This window comes from Triturus cristatus, chromosome 7 (assembly GCF_964204655.1).
Source record: "Triturus cristatus chromosome 7, aTriCri1.1, whole genome shotgun sequence".
In the NCBI taxonomy this organism is placed as follows: domain Eukaryota; kingdom Metazoa; phylum Chordata; class Amphibia; order Caudata; family Salamandridae; genus Triturus; species Triturus cristatus.
Window position 1 is genome coordinate 416,598,314 of NC_140590.1, and position 18,918 is coordinate 416,617,231.

Genomic DNA, 18,918 nt, shown 5'->3' on the forward strand with positions numbered 1-18,918 from the left:
AAATAGCTTGTGAGCTGCAGAGGGGAAATTTGGAGTACCGAAAAAAGCTATGCTGAAAATAAGCGGCGTCTTATTTGAACATTTGAACATTTGAACATCGCATACTGGCTAATACAAGTACAAAGTCCCGGCCTGATCTAACCTTGACCTTGACCTTAGCCGTTCTCAACCTCGGCCTCAAAACCTCTGCTGCTGCTCCCAATCGCAAATCACAAGCCACAAGCCGCAAGTAACTTTACCATTATTTACTTTCTCTTTTGTTTTGTTTTACTCAGTAATTGACATTCGACACTTGACATTTGGTATTCGGAGGATTTTTACAGTGAATCACGCAGAGGAATAGTGTGTCGGATTCATATCATCTGTACTATCTAATACTACGATTACCCCGCTACTGCTGCTGTCGACTATAGTGCTACAGTGTCTGTTTGTCCTCCGCGGCTTTTGAGCCCTGTAAAAAAGCATCGACTTCCCTGCCTGCTTGCCTGCCTGATTGCTTGTCTGATATCGACTTTCTTGTGTCTATTTCTCTGGCAGGTGCCGGTGCCTTTAGTGAAACCTGTGTTTCCACGCCTGGGGAAGAATTCAATCATCCACACGCCCAATCTGCTACTCGTAACACTTTTTTACACTTTTTCACCGTTTCTACCTTTTCTTCTATGCTGGTGCTTTTCCTCCGTCTACTCCCCTCCGATCCCAGATGTCATCTGCGGACTGGAGAGTGCTGATTGTTAAGCCTCACGCGTCTCACGTGATCTGTTGTCTAGGAGACACTCGGAGCTGGGTGTTCAGCTGGGTGATCAGGGGGGAAAAAAAAAAGAAGAAAAGGGAACTGGAAAGGAAAAGTTAAATGCAGATGATGCCTAGGCGTAGTGGCAGCAGCAGACACAATTCAAAAACGAAGGAGAGGCAGTGTTTCTTTCGACTGCTCTGCACAGTTGAGACCAGAGCTGGAGCTGGCACTCGGGACTCTCCATCAGTTTTGCCCGTCCCATATGCTTCATTGTCATTGTCATTATCGGGGATTGGAACAGCGATTAATACTGTTTCACTATTGGTGTGGGTGTCTATATCTTTACCTGGCATATTGAATCAAGGAAAGCTTCAGAGAGGAGATCGGTGGGGTGTACTGACGCCTGCAATATATCAGGCACGGATTCTTAAGCTCTCTAAAGTTTATAAAGTCCATAAAGCCTCAGAAATGGGGGAAAAAAACACTGGAGAGAACTTGAAGGGCAGTGAACTTAGAAGAGACAGCGGGGAAGGACTCACCCTGGAAAAAGAACAAATAGCAAACAATGCCACCCTTAACAAGGAAAAAGGGGACGAAACAGGTGAACCCTTACGTGCTCATCGAACTGACAAGATTTTGAGAACACAGTAATTGAGCTGGCATCAGCTCAACATACAACTAACAGACATAGGGGTCCTGAAACCAGAGGAATTAAAGCAAAGGAGAAAGAACTGGCAAAGGACTCAGTTAATGACCCGGCAAGAAATGAGGTCCAGGAAAAAAGTAAAATTAAAGATAAAAATATGGAAAAAAAACTGGAAAAAGAAAGAGAAAAGACCAAACGAAAGGAGAGAGAGAAGGAGAAAGAGAAAGAAAATGAGAAAGAGGCTGCCAACACGAAGGTGAAAGGGGTTGAAACAGTGGAAGATGTCAAATTGGAACTAATGGCTAAAAAAGCGCAGAGATTGCAAACGATAAAAAAACCTAAAAGCAACAGCAAAAAACACTGGCTTAATTGAACTTTCACAACCAAGAATCTCTAATATATTTAGCCCTTTGCATAAGGATTGCCAGAGCGATACCACTATGAATGCTGACTCAAATAGAATCCAGGAAGAAACAAGGACGTCTATAGAGATAGACGCGGTAACATTAAAGCAAAGAGAGAAAATGGAGCAATGGGACCAAAAAAAAATAAACCAGGAAATGAAGAAATTGATCCCCTTCTCCAACTCTCCTAATCTACAAAATCCTCCAGCGGGGGAAGAAGTACACTCTCCCTTGGATGAAGACTCTGACTCAGAACTATACGAAACAGGGATGTCTATCTCTAACGGTTCTAGTCAACTAAGTAATTCAAGAGAATCAAGCCCAAGTGCACGAAGGGGAGCCGTATCTCTGGAGATCTCCGGTCCCAACGATTCAAGAGTATCTAGCGAAATCAACATCAGGAAAAAAAAAAGTGGGGAGGGGAAAAAAAGGTCAAAACACAAAAAAGAACGAAACGTGCTGAATGAGGAAACTACACACCCTGGTAATAACACGGACTACGTCAGCAGTAGACCTAATCCCCCTCGGAGAAGCCCAAAGATTAAATTACCAGAAGAAATACCATGTCAAAACCCGGATGCACAGGGAAATCAAGAAAAAATCACCGAACCCTCGTTGTTCCAGGTTCTTTCCTCAATAAAAGAGTTCCACGAGGATGTGAAAAAAGAGAGCCATAAGAACCGCATGGCCATTGAAAAATTACAAGGTGCGGTGAAGAAAGTGGGCAGTATCTGCTCCGAGATATCAGAAATAATGGCCAGCGTAGAAACTCGTACTGAGAACCTTGAAACCGATGTTGCGACGCTTCAAAAAAAAGAAACAGAACAAGCTGGAATAATAAGGGATCTCATGGCCAAAGTGGAGGATCATGAAAACAGATCCAGAAGAAATAATTTAAGGTTTCTTGGAATCCCGGAGAATTTTGAGGGAAGTGATGCCCGGGGTGCAATGATCAACATACTCAAAACATCATTTCCGGAACTGGATGCTTGGGACATGGAAAGGGAAGTCCAGCGGGCCCATCGTTTTCCCCTAATACCATCAAAAAACTTTAATAAGAAAAATCAATATCCAAGGGCAATGTTGGTCTGTTTTGGGAACTTTCTCCTCCGTGAAAAAATGTATGATCTTGCTAGACCCACCACCCAAAGAGAGCACAAGGGTTTTAAATTTTACGCCAGGCCAGATTTCGCTCATACCACTGTGGAGCGAAGATGGAAAATGCGTCAGCTAATTGAACCATTTGAAAAAACCGGAGCAAAAGTATTCCTCCAAAATCTGGCACGCTTGAAAATTATATTCAAAGGTGCAACAACAAACTTTAACAGTGAAATACAGGCGGAGGACTATCTCCGAGAAATTTCAGAGACAGCCTCTCGAAAATCAGGGAAATAATTTAAATCAGATATAATTTGCAGTAAAAAAGAAAAAAAAGAAAAAGAAAAAGAAAACAATATATAAGAGTAATTAACTATTACAATCTGTATTCTGTAAAAGTATTATCGTGGGGAATTTGTGGAATTATAGTCTGAAAGGCTATAGGAATTTAAAAGTCTTTGGCAAAATAACTTTTGCAACAACTATAAATGATAAGCATATTATTTATCTATAACAAATTAGCCTAGTTCACAGGACCTGTTTGCGCAGATGTCACACCCCTGGACCAGATTGGCCCAGGTAACCTTCAAAAGTGGGGGTGGGTGGGGGGGGTTTGAAGGGGAAGGGGGAAGGCCGGACAGGTCAGACATAAAGGTTGGCAAATCTATGTAAAAAAAGAATAGGGATACGATAGTAGGGACTACAGGAAACCAGAACGTCTGGGATACAAAACATGGCACTTTTATTATAGCAGCATGGCTGGGATAAAAGTATTATCTCTGAATATTGGCGGTCTGAATGATCTTAAGAAAAGGCAAATGGTTGCTATTGGGTTACAAAACTGGGGAGCTAATGTCGTATGCATGCAGGAGACGCATATTGAAGGGTCCCAGAGCCTGCTGTTAAATACACTAGGGTATAAATTGGTGTGTGCTACCTCACAAGGTGCCAAAAATCGGGGTGTTGCTATCCTGGCTAAAGGGAGGGGATTGATGTTCAAGAATTCTAAAACTGATAAACATGGCCGGTGGGCTATCACCAATTGCTGCTATGAAACTGGATAAAATATAACAATTTGTGCTATTTATGGGAGCAATAAAGATGACCCCAGGGTCTTTGACGAGGTCTCTAACGAATTATCACACTGGTCTCTTCCGGTTTTGATCTGTGGGGACTTCAATATAAACCTTCCGATCAACTGGTCCTTAAAAGATGACTGGGTCTATAAAGGACGTAAGCCTAAAGTATATCGCTCTCTTAAAGATATGTGTCTTGTACATGGACTTGTGGATAGCTGGCAGACTTCTAATATTAACACTGGCGATCCTGGCTATACCTTTTATTCAAACCCACATCGCACGCATACCAGAATCGATTATATCTTACTTTCAAGCTCACTAATCAAGAACTCTCAAACTGTCAAACTGCCCCGGGTACTATCTGACCACAACCCTCTTTTTTGCACATTGACTATTAGCTTAGCTAAATCAGAGCCTACTTTGTGGTCATTTGAAAAAGCATTACTGAATGACCCTCAGTATCGCATCCATATGAAAGATTGGATACCCAAGTTTTTAGCAGAAAACATTAATAGCACATCAATAGAGGCTGTTTGGGATACGTTGAAAGCAGGGGTCCGGGGTGAAACTATCTCATATTCACTCAGAGTAAACAGACGAGAGAAAGAGGAGCTACGGAGGCTACAGGATGAACTTATGTTAGCAGAAGTAGGACTGATTAGCGCTACTAGCAATATAGACATATCTGGGGATATTTCTAGTACTTTAGCTCAAGTAGCAGTCGCCAAGGCAGCAATTACTAATATATTTTCAGATAAGGCAATTCGGAAAGCCACTGCTCGAAAAGAATTAATTTATGAAGTTAATGAGCAAGTGGGACATCAATTGGCAATACGATTACGACAACAGGCCAATGTTAATCTAATAATGGAGATTTTAGATCCAGTAGAAGACTCAGAACAGATTAAACAAGCATTTTGGTGGTTCTATAAAGAACTATATATGGATAATGGTAATGGAGACATCATAGAAATAGAAAGCTACCTAGAGAATTGTGAAACCGTAAAGCTTGAGGTAAATACACAGCTGGCCCTAGAGGAAACTCCAAACATGGAAGAGGTTTTGATTGCAGTCAAGAGTCTTCCTAAAGGAAAGGCAACAGGACTAGACTGTATTCCATCAGAATTCTATAGCATATTTAAAGAAGAAATTAAACATATATTTAGGGACTTAATTATACATATCTTCTCTGGAGGAGAACCTCCAGGCTCTTGGTCCAAAGCCAAAATTGTTATCTTTGCCAAAAAGGGGAAACCCCCAGAACAGCTAGGATCATACCGTCCAATAACCCTTATAAATGCTGATTCAAAAATATATTCCAAAATCTTGGCAAATCGAATAGCACCTATAATACATAAAGTCATCGTTAAAAGTCAGCATGGTTTTGTTCCTGGAAGGTCAACGATAAATCATATCCAGAGGGTTATTACACTATTTGACGGAACAGAAACTACCGGAGACCCTATGGCTCTGATACTTCTGGATGCAGAGAAGGCTTTTGATAGGGTCTCCTGGCAGTTTCTCTGGAAAGCCATGGCGGCGGTGGGATTTCGAACTAAATTCATACAGGCGTTACAAAAAATGTATGATGATCCTAGGGTTGTTGTATCTGTTAATGGAAGTTTAACCAAGGAAATTGCAGTCTCCAGGGGAACTCGACAGGGATGTCCTTGTTCGCCATTGCTTTTCGCAATATATATTGACTCCTTCATTCGTTACTTGGAGAAAAATAATCTTATAACCCCCATTATATCACAGGGATATGCAATAAAAACATTAGCATATGCTGACGATATTGCTATAGTTACTGCCGACCCCGGAGTAGCAATGCTGACCATCGAGGCCGAAGCCAAGAAATTCGGGTTGGTCTCCGGCTATGCATTAAATCAAGGAAAGACACAAATTGTTCTAAATCAAAAAATCTCTTTGGACGATCCTAGGGTGGTGAAGGGAGCGACATATCTGGGTGTTACAATTTCTTCCAAATTAGAGGAAATTGTGGACTTAAATCTTAAGCCACTACTAAATACGATACAAAAAGATCTACGACGGTTAGACAATCTCCACCTTTCTATTATTGGAAGAGCTAATGCAATTAAAATGGTGTACTTTCCTAAGATATTGTATATATTCAGGGCAGTTTGCCTAGAAATTTCTAATCAGTGGTTTACAGTAATGGAACGTACTTTTTCTAGATTTGTATGGTCATATGCTCAACCCCGGCGGGCATATAAATATCTTACCCTTCCTAAGGACAGAGGAGGGCTTGCACTCCCCAACTTAAGGAGATACTATTGGTCATGTGTATTACTATACAGCAAGGAATTATTACAAAGTCCAAATAATACAGAGGAATACACCGCTTCAATCTTTCAGCTATTGGTGGGGAATTCCTGCTATGGCTATTTTTGGAAATACATACATGACAGTTACCATAAAAAGGTCAAATTTAAGACTCTTTACAGTTGTTTTAAGGTATGGAAGGCTGTAAAAAAAGTATTAGGAATTGGACGTTTTTCATACTACACCCCAGTATTAAATAACCCAATACTTCCAGCAACTATCTTTAAAGATAACTGCGTTAATAAATGGTCTAACTTGGGAATAACACAACTAGGGGATTTTTACATTAACCAGGGTTTTAAATCTTTCAAAGTTTTGAAGGGAGAATTTGGCTTAGACTGGCGGGACTTTTTTGAATATCTTCAGATTAGGGCCTTCCTAACTCACAAATCTGGACTTAAAACATTATGGGAAGAATCTACTGTAGTTATTGTTGGACAAGCTCCCTGACGATCTAGATAAAATGGCAATAAGGTGGCAAAGTAAACTCGATATATCTAAAGAAGCATTTTTGGTCTCTTACCAGTTAGCACAAACGCTTCTTATCTCCACTAAACTTCTGGCACAATTTTATAAAACCTGTTTTTTTCTCTATTATACACCTAACAAGATTGCAAAATGGGGAACTGGTATTGGGACTTGCTGTCCGAGATGCAATCTATTTAAAGCAAACTCCATCCATATCTTCGCCTCTTGCCCAGTGTTAATACCTCTGGTACAAGATATAGAGAGGTTCTTAACCGCTGTTCTTCATAGAAAGGTTGTCTTGTCACCAACTTGGGGTGGAAAACTCAGATAAATCTGAAAACGGCTATGATTTTATTTTTGTTGCTATGGCCGTCTGGCATCTATGTCTAGACCCGTTACCACCCACTTTTCAACAGTGGCTAGCTAGGCTTTTAGCGGTGTACAACATCGAGATAGCTATATATAAGCGGAAAGGCAAAATGCGACGTGAAAGGGGCATGAACATCTGGACTCCTCTCACATCTTGGCGAGAGCAACACGTTTGATTTATTTTCAATGCTACAATGTATTTATGTTATTGTCTGGATTGGGGGTTTTTCTTTTCCTGTGAAGTATTGAATATATTTTGCAAAATTTCCTTTAATGCTTATTTAAGTTTGACATACATAAAGTTCATGATATTAATGTACAGAATGTTTATCTGTCCTGGAGGGGGAATAAATATGTTAAAAACCAATAAAAAATATTACAAAAAAAAAAAAAGGGATCACCCGTGAGGGATGGTTGGGTAGCCTGCAGCATGTTAAATAGTTCCATCCTATTGATTTTATTCCAGGCCCGAACCTTTTTCTATCCTGCCCTACTTTGATGGCTGGTGGTTTAATGGCCAGTATGTTTATATTGAAACTGATCGCCATATGGTTTGACCAGGTAATTGGATGAACAACTTCCAACTGTAGATCAGGATCATTTGAAAAATACTGTCTAAGGTACGTCCTTCAGTGTGAGTTGCTGTGTTCACAAGTTGTTTTAAGTTGAACCAGCAATGTTACCTAAAATTAATGCTGGTTCTTTGTTATTGAGTTCTTCCAAATGAAAATTGAAATCACCTACCATGGTGTCATTTGCATATTGTATATAGAATAAAAATCTGTCCACCAAAGAGAACCCGGGAATAAATCCTGGCCCAAATCAGCAAAAAGGCAGCCCCAGCCACCCCTCGTACGCAGTGGCGGCTGAAAGCTTCGGTGAGTGGAGAGGTGGGCAAATGTGTGGTGGGTGAGTGAGTGGTTTCAAAGAATCAAAACTATTAAGTAAATAAAATAAAAATGTATTTACAGTGGTTGTTGCTGCGTCGTCCTTGCTCTGGCCATCTTCCCTCGTAACTCCAGGGCCCCAGCTAACTCTCTTAACCAATCCTGGCACTGCTGTCACAGCATCAGAGCAGCGCCAGTATTGGTGGGAGCGGCTCTATCTGCGCTCACAAGAGCACTGGAGGCTTTTGCTTTCTCTAACCCAGCTGTTTTAAAACATCTGGGTTAGAGAGGTTTTAAGTGCGCATGTGTGGCTGGCTGTTGCAAGAAGGCTGGCCAAAAAGACATGTGCACTGTAAACATGTGTAAAAGGCAGCCCACCTTCTTCTCTGCGGTTGCCGCCATTCAGCAGCGGCCCCGCACCCCGTCCTGATACACTTTTGGGAGGGGGTGACAAAAAAGAAAATGGTAAATAATTAATTTCCTTACCATTTTATTTTTCCATCTCTGGAGGCATTTCAGTTGGGCAACGCTTCTCTGCTATAACAGAGGAGCCACCCCTGTGTATGAGCTATCTGTATCATTAGATTCAGAAAATAAGTCAAGACATAAAATGCTGTCACCTTCAAGTGCTGCCTACCCCCTCTCATTCACGCTACTTCCTCCACAATAGGTTGAAGCTTTGAGTAGCACTGCTCTTCACATGCTCCTCTGATGTGTGGTATCCAAGCAGACAGTTACATAGCTCAGGAGGTTAATGCGCCCTATACAGCGTTCTGAGCGAAGTCGGTCGATTTAATTCCTGTCTGCTATACCTTTCAGCTTTCTGACTTTGGTGAAAGGTCAATTATTGAATAAATTCCTGGTGTCACTGCGCTATGAAGAGTAGAAGTGTGCACTATATCTGCATGCATTATCACAGTCGCTATTCTAGTGCCAAGGTACACAGGGTTACATGGTATATACAGTGACGGCTCCTTCGCTAAGGCCCAGAAGTGTCGCCCCACTACTTTTAAGCAGTGTGAAGAAAGGAAAAATAAAATGATAACTTGTTGTTATTATCATTTTATTGTTTCCAGCTGCTTTGCTGGAGGTCGGGTGGGGCCGCTCTGCTCTCAGAGTAGGGCCGGGGAGGAGTGGTTTGCCCACTCCAAGTGCGCATGAATGCTTGACCGGCCCTCTGGAGCCGGCCAAACATTCATGCGCACTTTGTATGTTCTCCACGCAGGCTGGATTACAGCCTGCGTGGAGTTCATGCCCAGGCCCCAAGTCTCTGTCTGAGTGCTGTACCATGGCACTCAGACCAAACACAACACTGCATTGCAGCGTTGTGATTGGTCAGAGGAGCCTGGGTGCTTACCAATCACAAAGCTGCATTGCAGCATTGTTATTGGTCAGGGGAGCCAGGGTGTGCTTTCTGGCTGCTGTACTGCCTGAGTCCAACGGAGGAGAGACGGAGCAGAAACACAGGACGCGGCGATAAGGTAAGTAGGTTTTTTTTTACATTCCCCTACCTCCCCCTCCGCCCCCCTCCTCACTATCCCTGATCCGTGCCGGACGCCACTGGGTTTATAAAACTGGCGCGTAACGTGGCTCTGACATTACTCTGGGCCAATTCCATTGGTGTTATATGTGCTTTATCTCACACATGCAGGTTGTAGTGCTCAGACATAGCTTGACCCACAGTGAATGCCCATTCCACACAAGCATTGGCAAAGACAATAGGTTTCACCTCTACAACATCTATTGGCAAGGCGCTGAATGGTGGGAAGCCGACAGATGACAAATAGGTATTATTTATATATTTAATTATACCTATTACATCCTCTGTCGACTTCCCCACTGTGTTTACCTGTGCCAGCCGCAGCATGCTGCACAGCCAGTATGGCTTAAAGTCAAAAAAGAAAAGCGTTATGATGCGCCCAGCGGTAACCGCATCATAACACATTTTAATTTTTTGTTGTGCAACATGTAAAAAATAAATGACAAAGCCAATTATTTGCTTTGCCAATGATTGTTATAGCAGCTGTCTCTTTTGTGCTCACTGAAGGTCGTCCCAGAGGTAGGCGGCACCTGACATCCGCCCCGCCCCCTGAATGACTGGGTGTGTCAGTGGAAGTCTCTACTGAAAACCTCTAGTACACCTCACACCGATCAAGAAAAGGAAAAAGGTCAACGCTGACTTCGCTCAAGTGTTTCGCGCGAATTTAGGTGTGTAATCAGAGCCCGACAGCAAGGTACGGACATTTACAAAGTATGTTGGTGGTTTGCGAGGCTGTGAGAACCGCAGCACCTTCAGAATATGCACTGTTTTTTTCACAGTTCAAACGAAGTCCGTTTTGTCGGGGGTTATGGATGCCCTCATATTCGTAGACGCTCATCCTGAAATGTACTAAATTGATGAATGGATGGAGAGCGCGGGGCCCAGGGGTAGGGTTTTTCGTAGATGAAAGGTGAGCAGGCTTGCTCAGCAAAATCTAGGTGTAAACTGAATATCTCAACACGCAGCCTTTGTCGATCCACGCAGCCTTACATCCTTCTGAGGCTGAGAAAATAAACACAATTTATGTAGGTCTCAGCTACACCTGGTCGTAGTGCCTTGAGACGAAATAGTTCGCAAACTGTGTGCTTTATCTCTACTTAATATGTCGCCTCGATGTCGGGGAAAAATATACAGCTCAAGAGTCATTTGGACCAAAACCGATTAATTTGATGCTGAAATTCATTAGACTTGGTGAATATTTTGGGGGCTTATAAAACGATGTAGCCATTTTTTCTACATAAAGGGTGTAATGTAATGTGAGGCCTCATCTTTGTAAATTAGGGTCACTTGTGAGTCCCCATCAAAAATACCTGAAAAGACCAATATCGAAAACTAGTATAATTAGGGGAGAGGATGAGGCGTAACGGCCAGAACTGCCGATTTTGGACCTGGGGACGTAGGTTCTAATCTCGGCACAACATCCTGTGATTCTGGGCTATTAATTAATCTCCCCATGCCTAATCAAAAGCAAGTGACCTTGTGTAACGTAGCAGGTGCGCATGTAAAGCGCTCTGATAACTTCGCGCTATATGAATCTGTATAAAAAATGTAAAATAAATAAAAAGAATCAAGCATTACACCTGGAAGAGCACGCGATGTTTGCACCAATACCGCGTGGCCAGCGGCGTCACTAGGGTTGGTGTCACCCAGTGCGGTAACTCATGGTGACATGCGGTCCGCACCCCCGCACACCCTTAGTGACGCCACTGCTCCAGCTTCCCGCCTTAGGCACATGCGAGTGGCACACATGAACACCTGAGGCCATCGCGAGCTGTATATACAGCTTGTCATCGTTGTTTTTGAACATCACTGAAACCATAGTAAAGTGAGTATTTATTTAGCTTCCACAGTGCTCTTAATTGTAAACCAATTCGCTCTTTTTTAACCAGCTATCTGTCCGTGTTTATTTGCGTGGCAATGTTGTAGGGATCTGTGTACTGCGTAAATGAATGTTTGTTTTAAGACAACAAAGTAATAAACGAATGCATGAAGAGCTGTGACGCAATACATTTGAGCTGGTCTTCAGGTCTGCAGAAACCAATATTCTGCTCGTGTGGGAAAGAACCTTCTTCGGGGCCTGGGCTGGTCCTTTTCATTGTAAGACGCAGTTAGAACCAGTTTACGGCGCCTTTTTTTTGGGGGGGGGGGAGGGGTGCTGATGATAAACTCTACAACATATATGGTTATGCCTACACCTGTTTACGTCGTGTGATTGTAAATATGCAAAGTAGGAGTTTGTCTGTGCTGTGAGCACCCCCAAAATAACCATACTAGAGTTCAGAAGGCGAATGAGCCATCAAGATGCCTTTACATTCTGATTTCAATCTTGTCACATTTGTTGTGCATTCAGAGACCGAGGTCACATTTCAGGCTATATGTTCTGACAATTTGCTGCTTATTATGTAAAAACAGAAATTAGTGTTTATTTTTCTTTCTCTACAAAGTGAGAATGTTGCCCCACGAAAGAAAGAGGCGCCACTTCTGTTGGCGGTATAGCCTAAAGTTTATAAAAAGAGCGCGCAGCGGGTCAGCCCCCTCTGTGGAACTGGAATCCGAACTTCAATCTACAAAGTGGCGAACAGTTTCTTTTATACCTTGGCAAACGTAATGTTGTCACACAATTGCATATTAAATCAAACATTAGCTCAAGCACAACATTATGTCAATAGGTAATACTTTCTGCAAAAACCAATAATCACTCGTTTATGGAATGTGACTCATGTGCACGTTATTGTTACATTTCCACACCACGGCTGCCCTACTCGTGTCCTTGGCTTATTTTGTGTTTTGAAGCCTAGCCATGCCCTACACGCCTACTTCTCTGCAAGGCCTAACCTCCCACATCCGGTGCCTCTGGCCTGCTTTTCTACATATTTTTTCAGAGATGTATCCTTGCAATGCGGACCCGTGACTATCCATTTGTGCTGTGTGTAATTATAGTTCTTTATTCTACTAAAGCTCGTGCCTGCTTCCCTCCCCCCAGATCCTGACTCCATTTGTGCTTTCTATCCTACACCTGAAGACGGCTTAGGCCTCTATTTTCTTTTAACAAGTACATAACACAAGGATTTGTAAAGAAAGCCATAGGACTATCACGCTGGTGTACAGGGAGTGTAGGCGGAAGACCTGTAGAATGCCATCACAACACAATTTTAACACCTGTATAGGAACTGTACAAAGTATCTAAAATATATGAGCAGTTAGAAAAGCACAGTTTATGGCAATTATAAAGTAGGATGGGAATGGAGATTTTAATCCCATCAACACAAATTGAGAAACTTTACTTGGTGAAGCACAAATGATAAATATTTGGGGCATCTGATTTCCACAGTAAAACTGTACGTCTGTGCAAATGTAGTGGCCATTTCTGTGCTGTCTGTAAATTACAGTGTACTATCACACAGTGTTTTAGTAACATATGTGCGACTGTGCTTTGAAATACACCACGGTCTACACACCACACCTTTACCACTCTTTTGTGGCAAAGACGAGGCTCGTTCGTGTGATGCTTAAAGTATCACAATCCTGATGACTTCAGTGTTGTAACATTGCAGCAACCCCAATCTGAAAATGGTTCCAGCCCCACTGTAATTATGCAAGTCGGAACGGACAGAGTTTGCAGTACAGGTGCAACCCTGTTCTTTCATAAAACGTTAAGAAATGCTGTTTTAGAAACGTGGTGGAATTGCTTGGTTTGCGATGATGCATAAGCATTCCCCGCTGAACGAAACGCTGGTCGTGAGTCCATCCCTTAAAAGAAGTGTGTGGATTTGAGCTACTGCGAATATTAAAGCAGCTTTTTAATGCACACACAACTGTTTGCCCTGAGTTGATTGAACATTATGTTGAGCTTCCAAAGCTGAGATATTACATTACTTGATTGGTACTTTGCACTTCAGAAAAAGACAAGAACCCTTTTGAGTAACTGGAAATAACATAGAACAACACAAAGACAGATGGCTTACTCCTGATGAAACGCATGCAAATGTGTTTAGGACGAAATGTTGATGCTTTATCTTTTATTGTGTCTAGGATGGGGCAGCGTAATTTGGCGACTCCGCATTACTCTTGTAGCGCGGAGTTCCGGCCAAATTCCTTCCATCACTGCATGTTGGAATATTTTCCTGCAAGGCTCTAGAAATGTGAGCGCAAGCAAGATTTGGCATCCTCTAGCACCATTTTTTAAAGTGGGCGATTGCGGTCAGAAGGATGCTTCTCAAGTAGATTTGCTGCATCTCAAGTGAATTTTCTACTTGAGCGGCAGCAAAATCAACTCAAATAGCCATGTGCTCTTGTGCATCTCATGGTGTCGTTTATGCAAGTTTTTGTAGAAATGCTCACGCTACTGGTGATAAATTGCAGCGCAACATGTATATTTCCACCCGTTGATGGTACTCCGTGGAATCTTGCAGAGTTTTTATTAGGCCTGGGCAGAGTTTGCGGAATTCCACTATGCGGAACTCGGCAAAGTGACCCAAAAAACTCCACTGTGCTAAGCAGAGTTTTGCAAGCAGTAACATTTGTTTGGTCATGTCGTTCACGTTGATTTTCAGTGCCGGGTGTCTGTTTCAAACTGTAAAATCAGCACAAACTGCATGATGTTCAGTGCAAGAGGGCTCTGCTTCTTTTCTTGCCACTCTACTTTTCTACCCGAGTGGCAACTTTCTCAAAGTGAATGGAAGGTTTTTCAATGCGAGCAGTCGCGACCATCCATGAACGCCCACGTTGAGAAATCTGACCGCTCACGTTGAGAAAGCTCGCTGGGAAAAGTGGATTTTTCTCGCTCACGCTTGCCAATTTGACGTAGGCTAGCATGACAGAAGAAAAAACTCTGCAAGTTTTTCGGAACTCCGCGTGCTTTGCGGTGTGTGGGAAAAACCCTGCAAACTCAGCGAGCAGAGCGGAGCTCACCACCGAGGCCTAGTTTTTATGTAACTCTGCAGAATTAAGTTCCTCCTTCCCCCCCCCCCCCCACTTGTATCGTGATTAGATCTCACACGGGGATCATACTAAACCTTCATGTTTGCCATGGTCATTAACTGGCTATACAGCTTTTAAAGTAATTGTGATTTCAAGGCAATATGTTAGTATTTTTACCAGTTAGAGTACTGGGGCGTCTACACTTTATCACTGCTACTAATAGATTGGGTATGCATCGAAGAGAGTGGCTTATGCAGACACAAACCTTGTATGTCTGCCTATAAATGAATCCCGATAGACACTTGGGTATGGTTTATCGTACAGCATGTAATATGCAGGGCACAGCTTTGTATTTTTATGTGGCATCGCTCAGTGAGTTAATGTTGTAGCAAAGTTCCTTGTCCTTCCTGAAAGCCACACACCTGATAAAATAGCTGTTTGCAATGAGCATGTTTGGAAAGAGAAAATAGAATGTAATGATGTGCCATAGGAACTTGGTTATAAGCTATCCTGTTTAAGATACTAGAGCACGATCTGCCAGTTTCCAGCAGCTTGAATGAAATGAATGGACCAAACTGTGGGAATTGTATAGGTGTTCTTGAATGGGAGGTGTACATTAAATAAACTCTATTTCATTCAGGATGCAAAAAATATAAACAATATCTGTCTCCGAGAGGTAATGAAGACATTTTTTTAGCACTAAATTGGCATTGATGAATTGTAGTACAGGGCCCTAACGGGCTACCAGGCATATTGTTCAAGTCAAACTTGGAGTACTGGGTTTGCAGGCTTAAGGCTAGATTTCCAAAAACAGGAATTGTTATTTCCTAACTACATTTTTTACAGAATCGCCATTAGAAACTCTGTTAGAATTTGCAATTCCTAATGTAAGAAAACGTACAAACTTCAGATAGCAATTCCTACTCGGGTCTCATATCGACCTACCTCCATGTTTATTAATGAGGTAGGTTGTAATTTGCAAGCCTTTACAAATTGCAGCCATCACAAGGATGGTGGCCTGCTAGGTTCAGCTGACCACCATGTCTGTGATTGCTTTTTAATAAAGTTATAACTTTTTTTTAATTCAGCCCATTTTCTTTAAAGGAAGATGAGATACATTAAAAAAATAAAATGAAATGTTCAAGTTAAATTTTTTTTTTTTAGAGTAGGCAGTGGTTCCATGGACCACTGCCTGCTCTTAAAAAATATTTGTTTCAGCACTCAGGAAGGGCAAGAGTCTCCCAGGCACGCCTTCCCATTTGCTCATAGTTACCACTGACCTGGAGATTTCGGTAAAATATGAATGTTGTGCGAACGTATTTCACTTGCAAACCATTTAAAGCACTGCATCACAACCCTGCCAAATACCAAATTGCTAATTACAAATTGTGATTTGGTAACATGTTACTGAATCACAATTTGTGTTTTGTATATATGAAAAAGTATTTTTACATCAGAAAAAACCCGATTCTTAAAATAGGGTTGTTTCCGACCGCAAAAATGCTTTTGTACATATGGTCCTTAATTTGTTATTTGAAGCCACATTGTATACTCGAAAGGTTCCTAATTCTTCCAGAGGCTCTCCGCTTCATTGCCTTCATAAAAGGGTGACCCTACTAATTATCTATTAATTGCCCTGCTAAGGATCGAGGCAAAAACCTACTCTATTATCCCTTTAGGTGAATTAGAAAGCTGTTGAATCTAAGCAATCAATAACGTTTCTATCAAAACAGGGTTAAGGCCTACGTTTAGCACAGTGGAGAGTGTTGTAAACATGGCGTTTATTGTCTTTCTAGCATCCCGACGTTGGGAGGAGGGGGTTGGGGATGGAGAACTTGTTCACCTGGCACATATATTATTATACTGCTGCCTTCAACAGTGTAGCCTCAAATCTGGGCGAGTTGCACACCTTGTTTTTTCAACAAAGTTCTCCAAGTTTTTTGTACTTCCATTTTTTGCCATTGCGTGCTCAATGTGTCGTGCCCAGCCCAAACAGCACGTAGTAAACTAAACAACAACATATTTAGGGACAACTTTCTGCCCCCAACCATTGGCACTGCTTGTTTTCAAAGTTGCATTTGCAATTCTTTTTTTCTTTTTTTTTTCTTCTCACGCAAAAATCCTCTTAGTCATTTTTCAATCATCGTTTTGCTCCGTTAATAGACCACACTTTTACTTGAATTAATAATAGTCCTCATGCAAGGAAAAAGCCATTTCCCAAATTTCTAATGCTCCTGCTGGGCCATCCGAACCTCTTTTCAAGAACACGACTAGAGCCAAATTCATCCGTAGCAGTTTTATTAAAATCCAATGCATTTCGGGCCTCTAGGGCCCTTCGTCAGGGAAAACTGAAAATGACAATTTACACATGTTTTAGTATTACATCAGCCAATATAAGTGCACAAATACCAAAGATCTTGTGTTTAGAGTTGCCCACTCCTTTTTCTCTAAATGAGTAAAACTTAAAATGCAATATTATCCCTCCCTCGTATTACTGACATATTCAAACCACTTAAACATGGAAGCTAAACTACTACCTCCCGCTCGGTGAACTAATTATCAAACTTTTTCCATTATAGCTTGCAGCCTCGATCTATTCCTTCCTTCTTTCCCCGTCCTGTAAACATAAACCTCCAGAATCTCTCTTCCCCTTCCCATGTCATGCTCCTCAACCTTTCACCCTTTCCCCCAGCCTTCGAAAATAAACATCCTTTAATTCTCACATCCCGTATTCATCTCCTACCTGCTAAGAAGCAATCATCCTCCTCGCTCCGTCCCACATAAAGTTAGAGCGAGGAGGATGATTGCTTCTTAGCAGGTAGGAGATGAATACGGGATGTGAGAATTAAAGGATGTTTATTTTCGAAGGCTGGGGGAAAGGGTGAAAGGTTGAGGAGCATGACATGGGAAGGGGAAGAGAGATTCTGGAGGTTTATGTTTACAGGACGGGGAAAGAAGGAAGGAATAGATCGAGGCTGCAAGCTATAATGGAAAAAGTTTGATAATTAGTTCACCGAGCGGGAGGTAGTAGTTTAGCTTCCATGTTTAAGTGGTTTGAATATGTCAGTAATACGAGGGAGGGATAATATTGCATTTTAAGTTTTACTCATTTAGAGAAAAAGGAGTGGGCAACTCTAAACACAAGATCTTTGGTATTTGTGCACTTATATTGGCTGATGTAATACTAAAACATGTGTAAATTGTCATTTTCAGTTTTCCCTGACGAAGGGCCCTAGAGGCCCGAAATGCATTGGATTTTAATAAAACTGCTACGGATGAATTTGGCTCTAGTCGTGTTCTTGAAAAGAGGTTCGGATGGCCCAGCAGGAGCATTAGAAATTTGGGAAATGGCTTTTTCCTTGCATGAGGACTATTATTAATTCAAGTAAAAGTGTGGTCTATTAACGGAGCAAAACGATGATTGAAAAATGACTAAGAGGATTTTTGCGTGAGAAGAAAAAAAAAAGAAAAAAAGAATTGCAAATGCAACTTTGAAAACAAGCAGTGCCAATGGTTGGGGGCAGAAAGTTGTCCCTAAATATGTTGTTGTTTAGTTTACTACGTGCTGTTTGGGCTGGGCACGACACATTGAGCACGCAATGGCAAAAAATGGAAGTACAAAAAACTTGGAGAACTTTGTTGAAAAAACAAGGTGTGCAACTCGCCCAGATATGATGTTTAAATGTATATGCCCTTTCGAGTTAGCACCCACAGAAAACACAGTAAATTAAAGGAATATTTTGGATGAAGGTCGTTTTCTCATGCAAGGCGGAACATCGCAGTTCACGTAGCAAGTTTATTTTTGGAGTCAGAAGGACATGAAAATTGTAGCAATGAAATACTTGTTAATGTTTAAGTTTCCAACATCGTTCAGCAATAATGTAAATGTTTAGAGTTGCATCAACATGTTTTACTATCCAGTACTTGTTAAATTAGTAAAGCCTCATGGAATAGCAAAGTATCTGTTAAGTGTAAAGCATTATGGTAATGGTAGTTTTTCATGGAAGCGCGGGAGTTTACATGTGATTCAGGTGCTAATTATGTGGAGAGGAGGGGTTGGGCCGTCAGCAAGGAGGAGTTGAAGTGCAGTTATAAGCGAGGAGGGTGAAAGGGAGAGGAAAAACTTTATGTGGGACGGAGCGAGGAGGATGATTGCTTCTTAGCAGGTAGGAGATGAATACGGGATGTGAGAATTAAAGGATGTTTATTTTCGAAGGCTGGGGGAAAGGGTGAAAGGTTGAGGAGCATGACATGGGAAGGGGAAGAGAGATTCTGCAGGTTTATGTTTACAGGACGGGGAAAGAAGGAAGGAATAGATCGAGGCTGCAAGCTATAATGGAAAAAGTTTGATAATTAGTTCACCGAGCGGGAGGTAGTAGTTTAGCTTCCATGTTTAAGTGGTTTGAATATGTCAGTAATACGAGGGAGGGA